The sequence below is a fragment of the Triticum urartu genome, unplaced genomic scaffold (genome assembly GCF_056163025.1).
Source record: "Triticum urartu cultivar PI428250 unplaced genomic scaffold, HENAU_Tu73 scaffold1, whole genome shotgun sequence".
NCBI classification, from domain to species: Eukaryota; Viridiplantae; Streptophyta; class Magnoliopsida; order Poales; family Poaceae; genus Triticum; species Triticum urartu.
In genome coordinates this window covers 5,154,822-5,164,649 of record NW_028259461.1, presented here as the reverse complement: position 1 = coordinate 5,164,649, position 9,828 = coordinate 5,154,822, and positions in this window count along the sequence as shown.

Below are 9,828 nucleotides of genomic sequence, written 5' to 3'. Positions count from 1 at the left end.
CGGAGGCTTCCCGGATAAATACTTACTTTCTTTTATCCATATTGCTCCATAGATAGCAAGTTTTAATTAGTATAAAAAAACTAAACCAATGACTATTCATGATTCCATCCATATTGGATCAATTCTCTATACCACTTTGCAATGAAAAGAGGAATGTTTGTTATGGTAAAACTTCGTTTAAAACGATGTGGTAGAAAGCAACGTGCGACTTGAAGGACATGATCGATTGTGGATTTTGCTATCCATCATTTTCCATAGTAATGAAAATGCTCTTGGCTCGACATAGCCTGTTCTATTCGTTCCGAACCAAATTTGCGCTGGGTTTAAGTAACATAGTACACGATGGAGCTCGAGAGGACAGAATTTTTTTTATCAAGGGAAAGAATCTAGGGTTAGTGAAAACTAATAAATTAGGCCAACTTTGTCAGTCTATCCTTAATATAGAAATAAATCGAAAGGTTAAAATAAGAAGAAAGTCCAATAAAAGTATATCAGAATCAATCCCTCTTATTAGATTTCTATAGAAGAGATAAATGCTTTATCGAAGGAAATAAGAAAAAAGGGTATGTTGCTACTCTTTTGAAAGAAAAAAATAGGAATTCCCGAAGTAATGTCTAAACCCAAGGATTTCACAAATCAAAGATAAAGGATTCCAGAACAAGTAAACACAATTTTCAATTGTCTCAACAACAGAGTTGGATTAGAATAAGGAATAAAAGTCAATTCGTTCGAAATGAGACAAAGAAAAGAGTTTAAAGACGACTCAAAAATTTTGGAAGGATTTTGCCTTCGAAGTTTGTCAGGCAAAATTAGCCCACTTGAGTCATGAGTATAAATGAAATTTGTTTTTTCTGTAAGGAAATTAATGCACGTCATAGTCTAATTTCTATTATTATCGACAGAAATTCGAATCATTTTCTCGAGCCGTATGAGGAGAAAACCTCATATACGTTTCTAGGGGGGGGCGTTGTTTATCTACATCTATCCCAATAAGCTGTCTATCGAATCGTTGCAATTGATGTTCGATCTCGAAGAGAAGGAAGAGATCTTCAAAAAGTAGGTTTTTATGATCCGATAAAGAATCAAACTTGTTTAAATGTTCCAGCTATTCTCTATTTCCTTGAAAAGGGTGCTCAACCAACAAGAACTGTTTATGATATTTTAAGGAAGGCAGAATTCTTTAAAGAAAAAGAAAGAACTTTGAGTTAATTGAAGAACTAAATGAATCAAAAAATAGGATAGGAGAAGATTATTAGTATTCCTAGTTGTCTAATTATTTAGACACAATTTACCTCTTTTTTAATCCTATTTGGATTTATATTATATCGTGCCAATCCAACATAAGCCCCTATTTTATTTACTTTTTCTATCTAATTTGTTTTCTTACCATTGTATTTCCATTGACAAAGGTCTATTGAACAAATAGAATTTGTAGATAGATGGGTCTCTTTATCCTCACTCCATATTCAATTTTTCCGCCTACACTTCGCTCAAATGATAAGGGTGTTCCTCTTGCATGTATTCTCATACAATATAATATATATTTTTTATAATATATATTTTTTGTTAATAAAAATCGCTAAAAATAAGGAGAATTTGGCCATCGTGATTAGGGTCGCTCTTTTTTTAACTTTACTTTAGTGGAATTTCACCGGACCTGTTCGTTTTGGCATTTGAGTGTTTTTCATGGTCGATAAAAAAAATCTTTTGATGTCTTGCTAGTTCAATGTTTTGACAGAAGCGCGCGGTGTAATTCCATTGATTTTTGGATTTCGATCGTATCTAAGATCCTTTTTTTATCTGGGTTGCTAACTCAATGGTAGAGTACTCGGCTTTTAAGTGCGACTATGATCTTTTACACATTTGGATGAAACAACAAATTCGTCCAGACTCTTGGTAGAGTCTAGAAGACCACGACTGATCCTCAAAGGTAATGAATGGAAAAAATAGCATGTCGTAATAAAATCAATCTTTTTTGAATGGAATCCAAAATTACGATTTTCTGGGTCTAATGAATAAATGGATAGAGCCTGGCTCCAATTCTGGTAAAATAAAAAGCAACGAGCTGAACTTCCTAATTGGAATGATTCCCCGCTCTAATTAGACGTTAAAAATAGATTAGTGCCGGATGCGGGGAAAGGTTGGGTTTTCCTATGAGTGGACCCTTTATTTTTTCTTTTTTTTTTTAGAAATCCTAATTATTCTTGATTATGGATTGAATAAGGGATGTTATGGATTGAATGTGTAAAAGAAGCAGTATATTGATAAAGAGGCTGTATTCCAAAGTCAAAAGAGCGATTGGCCTGCAAAAATAAAAAACTTGTTCTGTTCTTTTTTTTTAATTAGAACAAACATAAACTAATTGGGTAGAAAAGGAGCAGAAAAAGATCTGTGGATTAGACTCCCTTTCTTTCCAGGGTTTGTATTAAAAATGCAACACCCTGTTCTGACCATATTGCACTATGTATCATCATTCGATAAACCGAGAAATGCTTCTTCTCTCTGATTCAAGTAGAAATACAAATGGAAAAATTCGAAGGGTATTCAGAAAAACATAAATCTCGTCAACAATACTTTGTCTACCCACTTCTCTTTCAGGAATATATTTATGCATTTGCCCACCATTATGGATTAAATGGTTCTGAACCTGTGGAAATAGTTGTTAGTTGTAATAACAAGAAATTTAGTTCACTACTTGTGAAACGTTTAATTATTCGAATGTATCAGCAGAATTTTTTGGATAACTCGGTTAATCATCCTAACCAAGATCGATTATTGGATTACAAAAATTATTTTTATTCTGAGTTTTATTCTCAGATTCTATCTGAAGGGTTTGCGATCGTTGTGGAAATCCCATTCTCGCTACGGGAATTTTTTTGTCTGAAAGAAAAAGAAATACCAAAGTTTCAGAATTTACGCTCTATTCATTCAATATTTCCCTTTTTAGAAGACAAATTTTTGCATTTGGATTATCTATCACATATAGAAATACCCTATCCTATCCATTTGGAAATCCTGGTTCAACTCCTTCAATACCGTATCCAAGATGTTCCATCTTTGCATTTATTGCGATTCTTTCTCAACTATTATTCGAATTGGAATAGTTTTATTACTTCAATGAAATCCATTTTTTTTTTTCAAAAAGAAAATAAAAGACTATTTCAATTCCTATATAACTCTTATGTATCAGAATATGAATTTTTTTTGTTGTTTCTTCGTAAACAATCTTCTTGCTTACCATTAGCATCTTCTGGAACTTTTCTGGAACGAATCCACTTTTCTAGGAAGATGGAACATTTTGGGATAATGTACCCTGGTTTTTCTCGGAAAACCCTATGGTTCTTTATGGATCCTCTTATGCATTATGTTCGATATCAAGGAAAGGCAATTCTTGCATCAAAAGGCACTTTTTTTTTGAAGAAGAAATGGAAATGCTACCTTATCAATTTCTGGCAATATTATTTCTGTTTTTGGACTCAGCCGCGAAGAATCCATATAAACCAATTAGCAAACTCTTGCTTCGATTTTATGGGGTACCTTTCAAGTGTACAAAAAAGTTCTTTGTTAGTAAGGAATCAAATGCTGGAGAATTCATTTCTAATAGATACTCGAATGAAAAAATTCGATACCATAGTCCCCGCTACTCTCCTCATAGGATACTTATCAAAAGCTCAATTTTGTACTGGATCGGGGCATCCTATTAGTAAACCCATTTGGACAGATTTATCAGATTGGGATATTCTTGATCGATTTGGTCGGATATGTAGAAATCTTTTTCATTATCATAGTGGATCTTCGAAAAAACGGACTTTGTATCGACTAAAGTATATACTTCGACTTTCATGTGCTAGAACTTTAGCTCGTAAACATAAAAGCACGGTACGAACTTTTATGCAACGATTGGGTTCGGCATTTTTAGAAGAATTTTTTATGGAAGAAGAGCAAGTTTTTTCTTTGATGTTCACCAAAACAACTCTTTTTTCTTTCTGTGGATCACACACTGAGCGTATTTGGTATTTGGATATTATACGTATCAATGACCTGGTCAACCCTCTTAATTAATCATTAGACGAAATTAAGAAACAGGAAAGGGTTGATAAATGATCAAGAAAAAACTTTTCTATTTTTCATTCTGAAATGTTCTTTTTATTATAATAAAGAGTAGGTGAATCAACTTACTAATTAAAAAAATTAGTAGAACTTCCTCTTTGGAATAGAAATTGGCTATTTCTACATAGGGAAAGTCGTGTGCAATGAAAAATGCAAGCACGATTTGGGGAGGGATTTTTCTCTATTGTAACAAGGAAGAATTATCTACTCCATCCGACTAGTTCCGGGTTCGAGTCCCGGGCAACCCATATAGAAAAGACCCATCAAAGTTTTTCACTTTGACTCACTTCATTTACAAATACAAAATTATTGGTTTGGTTAATTTAGTTATATGGATAGCTAATCTTTGGGCTGACTTGGTTGACATTGGTATATAGTCTATGTTATACTGTTAAATAACAAGCCTTCTATTATCTATATTCTAGTTAATACGTGTGCTTGGGAGTCCTTGCAATTTGAATAAACCAAGATCTTACCATGACTGCAATTTTAGAGAGACGCGAAAGTACAAGCCTGTGGGGTCGCTTCTGCAACTGGATAACTAGCACTGAAAATCGTCTTTACATCGGATGGTTCGGTGTTTTGATGATCCCTACCTTATTGACCGCAACTTCTGTATTTATTATCGCCTTCATCGCTGCCCCTCCAGTAGATATTGATGGTATTCGTGAGCCTGTTTCTGGTTCTTTACTTTATGGAAACAATATTATCTCTGGTGCTATTATCCCTACTTCTGCGGCGATCGGATTGCACTTTTACCCAATTTGGGAAGCTGCATCTGTTGATGAGTGGTTATACAATGGTGGTCCTTATGAGCTAATTGTTCTACACTTCTTACTTGGTGTAGCTTGTTATATGGGTCGTGAGTGGGAACTTAGTTTCCGTCTGGGTATGCGTCCTTGGATTGCTGTTGCATATTCAGCTCCTGTTGCAGCTGCTACTGCTGTTTTCTTGATTTACCCTATTGGTCAAGGAAGCTTTTCTGATGGTATGCCTTTAGGAATCTCTGGTACTTTCAACTTTATGATTGTATTCCAGGCAGAGCACAACATCCTTATGCATCCATTCCACATGTTAGGTGTAGCTGGTGTATTCGGCGGTTCCCTATTCAGTGCTATGCATGGTTCCTTGGTAACCTCTAGTTTGATCAGGGAAACTACTGAAAATGAATCCGCTAATGAGGGTTACAAATTTGGTCAAGAGGAAGAAACTTATAATATTGTGGCTGCTCATGGTTATTTTGGCCGATTAATCTTCCAATATGCTAGTTTCAACAACTCTCGTTCTTTACACTTCTTCTTGGCTGCTTGGCCTGTAGTAGGAATCTGGTTCACTGCTTTAGGTATTAGTACTATGGCTTTCAACCTAAATGGTTTCAATTTCAACCAATCTGTAGTTGATAGTCAAGGTCGCGTTATTAATACTTGGGCTGATATCATCAACCGTGCTAACCTTGGTATGGAAGTAATGCACGAACGTAATGCTCACAACTTCCCTCTAGACTTAGCTGCTGTTGAAGTTCCATCTATTAATGGATAAGGTTTTTCTGCTAACATATAAGAATTTTTGAAGACAGAAATACCCAATATCTTGTTCTAGCAAGATATTGGGTATTTCTGTCTTTATTTTGAATCTTTTTTTCTTCTTAATCTTTCTATTCAGAATTCAGTTAACGACGAGATTTAGTATCCTTTCTTGCATTTTCATAACTCGTGAAATGCCGAGTAGGCACGAATTCCCCCAATTTGCGACCTACCATAGGATTTGTTATGTAAATAGGTATATGTTCCTTTCCATTATGAATCGCGATTGTATGGCCAACCATTGTGGGTAGAATGCTAGATGCCCGGGACCACGTTACTATTGTTTCTTTCTCCTCCTTCATATTGACCTTTTCTATCTTTGCCAATAAATGATGAGCTACAAAAGGATTCGTTTTTTTTCGTGTCACAGCTGATTACTCCTTTTTTCCTTTTTAAAGAGTGGCATTCTATGTCCAATATCTCGATCGAAGTACGGAGGTCAGAATAAATAGAATAATGATCAATGGAAAAAAGAAAAAAATCCTTTAGCTGGATAAGGGGCGGATGTAGCCAAGTGGATCAAGGCAGTGGATTGTGAATCCACCATGCGCGGGTTCAATTCCCGTCGTTCGCCCATCGCATTATTGCAAATTCCAAAAATGCAATTTTCCATATTCCTAGTTACGTATTTACTTACGGCGACGAAGAATAAAACTATCGCTATATTTTTTCCTTTTCCTAGTTCTTCTTCCAAGCGCAGGATAACCCCAAGGGGTTGTGGGTTTTTTTCTACCAATGGGAGCTTTCCCTTCACCGCCCCCATGGGGGTGGTCCACAGGGTTCATAACTACCCCTCTTACTACGGGGCGTTTACCTAGCCAACACTTAGATCCGGCTCTACCCAAACTTTTTTGGTTCACCCCAACATTACCCACTTGTCCGACTGTTGCTAAGCAGTTTTGGGATACTAAACGGACCTCCCCAGATGGTAATCTTAAAGTGGCCGATTTACCCTCTTTTGCAATGAGTTTCGCTACAGCACCTGCTGCTCTAGCTAATTGCCCACCCCTTCCACGTGTGATTTCTATGTTATGCATGGCCGTGCCTAAGGGCATATCGGTTGAAGTAGATTCTTCTTTTCTCTCAAAAAACCCCTTCCCAAACTGTACAAGCTTCTTCCAAAGCATACGGCTTTCTAGATGTATATGACGATCTCTAGACAGATGGATCTTATATGAATCATATGATGAAGTACCACATGAGTGGATATATAGGAAAGGAATCCAAATCTGCCGAATCGCTCATGTTATGATCTTCTACATCCTAGGTCTCTGCGTTCCGTCATCTGGCTTATGTTCTTCATGTAGCATTCAGATCGAATGACTCTATGAAATTACGTCGATACTTCCACATATTATGGGTAACGTAGGAGACATCCCTATTTTCCCCCGGGGGTCTTAATTACCACTGCTTAGCTTTCAATTTGCCTCTGACCATCAAATTAAATGTGAATAACCCGTCCTCCTCTCTTTGAAACAAGGGGCGCTTCCGGTTCTGTGCGTGCTTCAAACAATTTTGTCTTCTCCATATTACCATATCTCTAGAGCCAATAATTTTCTATGAGGAACTACTGAACTCAATCACTTGCTGCCGTTACTCAACAGTTTTCTGTTGAGGTCTATCCCGTAGAGGTAGTCAAATTGGATCAGTGATCGATTTCTAGGTTTCGTCGTAAACCTAATTGGTTACTTCCAATTACGTAAATCAATAGTTCAAACCGCACTCAAAGGTAGGGCATTTCCCATTGATATAGGAACTTTTGTACCAGAAACAATAGTATCTCCAATTATAGCCCCTCTGGGATGTAAAATATATCTCTTCTCACCATCCCCATAGTGTATGAGACAAATGTATGCATTTCGATTAGGGTCGTATTCTATGGTTACGATTCTACCAGATATGTCTTTTTGATTCCGTCGAAAATCTATTTTACGGTATAGGCGCTTATGACCTCCCCCTCTATGCCTTGCGGTAATGATTCCTCTGGAATTACGACCTTTACCACAACGGTGCCGTCCATGGATCAAATTATTTCGTGGATTGGATTTCACTTGCCTGTCTACGGTTCCCTTGCGTGTGCTCGGGATAGGTGTTTTGTATAAATGTTTCGCCGTATTATTAAGTATTCTCCTTTAGTTTTTTTCTCTATCTAGAAGTGGAATAGAATAACCCGGTTGAAGGGTAATGATCATACGTCTGTAATGCATTGTATGGCCCAGAATAGGTCCTATTCTTCTACCTTTTCCAGGTAGTCGATGGCTATTCACAGCTACCACCTTAACACCAAAGAAGAGTTCGACCCAATGCTTTATTTCTGTCTTAGTGAATCCCGATTCGACATTAAAAGTATATTGATTCTTTCCCAATAAACGAAGACTTTTTTCTGTAAATACTGCGTATTTGATTCCATCCATAAATCGACTTTCCCTCCTATGCTCTGAGTTCCAGTATCGATAAGAATTCGAGTTCTTATTGTTCTTATGTTATGGTATGAATATACCATACCAATTCGTTATGTATGGATGATGGATGAGATTCCATGGATAGAGAGCCAGTTCCAATAGACTTATGGAATGTTCCCGTTCGTGTGCATCCAGCAGGAATTGAACCCGCAAATTTACCAATTATGAGTTGGGCGCTTTAACCATTCAGCCATGGATGCTTAACAGGGATCATCGTACATCGTAAATAACCAATTTTCATATAGAAAGACATATCATAGAAAAATGAAATCGAAAATATTCCGAGATGGCAAATATTCGGAGATGACTATGAAAACACCTCTCTGGATCCTCGAATTGAAAGAGAGATTGAGAGGGATCAAGAATCCTAATTCTCGCTATTTGGAATGGATCCAATTCTATTGAGTCTGACTCATAGTGATCATTTCTCTTTAGCAAAGAATGACCTTGGTTATCAAAGGATTGAACAACCGGGATCCATTTACTTATGATACCTAGTTGGCATTGATAACAAGGATCTAATGAATTATGAGTTTAATAGATCCTCTTTAGCAGAAAGACGTATATTCCTTGCTCATTATCAGACAATCACTTATTCCCAAACCTCGTGTGGGACTAATCGTTTTCATTTACCATCTCATGGAAAACCCTTTTCGTTCCGCTTAGCCCTATCGGGTATTTTAGTGATAGGTTCTGTAGGAACTGGACGATCCTATTTGGTCAAATACCTAACGAAAAATTACGATTTTCCTTTCATTAAGGTACGAGGGCTTCTTATTCCACAAGAACGAAAGCACCTTTTCATTCTTTCATATACTAGGGGTTTTTACTTGGAAAAGACAATGTTCCATACTAAAGGATTCGGGTCCATAACCACGAGTTCCAGTGCACTAGATCTTGTAGCACTTAGCAACGAAGCCCTATCCATTAGTATTCCACATAAGAAATCCATTCTAGAAAAAAATACAATTAGATTAGCTCTTCATAGACAAACTTGGGGTTTGCGAGCCAAGGTAAGATCGGCTCGGGATCATGGGACCCTTTTCTATCAGATAGGAGGGGCTCTTGTACAAAATAGACTTACTAAGTAATAACCCCATAGAATCTATCTATATAAAGATAAAGAGGCAATCGTGTCAGGAAGCGGGTTTTTCTTTGGCCAAAAGGTACTTCGAACTTGGAACGAGCATGAAGAGATTAACGAGACTTCTTTCTCTTTTGAGTTTTTCTGGCGGACCTGCCGCGCAAGATCTTTGGTCTTCCCCTGGAACCGATGAAAAAAAGTGGATCGCTTCTTATGTACTCGCTCAGAATGATTCTTCTCTATCTATAGTTCATGGCCTATTAGAAGTAGAAGGTGCTCTGGTGCAATCCTTACCGACAGAAAAAGATTGCAGTCAGGTTGATAATAGTCGAGTGACATTACTTCGTCGGTCCGAACTAAGGAATCTGTTAGAAATGTTTTGAAATGGATATTGTTCTCTCTTTGATCAGGGATTGCTATATGAAAAGAAGTGGAGTTTGAAAAAGGGAACGGAATGCTCAAACCGGAACTGCTAGAGGAACGAATTTTCAATAGCATAACTTGGGCTCCTAGAATATGGCGCCCTTGGGACAATCTATTTGATTGCAGGGTTTTGTTCCGAAGCAAAGATATCCGCGGAGGCCGGTTC